Genomic DNA, 545 nt, shown 5'->3' on the forward strand with positions numbered 1-545 from the left:
ATGTAGCCGATCGTCTGTTGGAAGGCACTCGAACGCACTCACAGACAACTTGTTAATTTAATGTTAAAGGAAATCTTGGACTGACTAAATGCAACTAAGACTGAATGCTGGTTGCCTTTCTACCATCACTCTTGGTTCTTGAAGCCATCAAGCTTCAACTTCCATCTCAGACACTGCTCGGTCACCGTCAGTGGAGCTCTTTCTAACATCGTCCTCAGTGGACAGCTCATAATGAGCAGAGGTTACAACAGGTACTACCCATACCAGGCATTTTTCACCTACATTTATCGAAGATGTAGTTAAAATCAATTAAAAAAAACTGCAAATTTGTCAAAATTTACTATTAAAAAAATGAGCGAAACGGCGGCTTGCCCAAGGGCTGTACTAGTATTCCCGATTTTTGCTCTTCAGATTTGATTGCGAAGCCGAAGTCTTCCGACTTGTTTGAAATTATTGATACCGATAGCAATTATATCGAGAGTAGCCATACGTAAACGTACTGTTAACAGCACACGGTATTATGGCTTTACCAAACGGTATGATTC

This window comes from Phytophthora parasitica, assembly GCF_000247585.1.
Source record: "Phytophthora parasitica INRA-310 unplaced genomic scaffold supercont2.6, whole genome shotgun sequence".
Classification (NCBI taxonomy): Eukaryota; Oomycota; class Peronosporomycetes; order Peronosporales; family Peronosporaceae; genus Phytophthora; species Phytophthora nicotianae.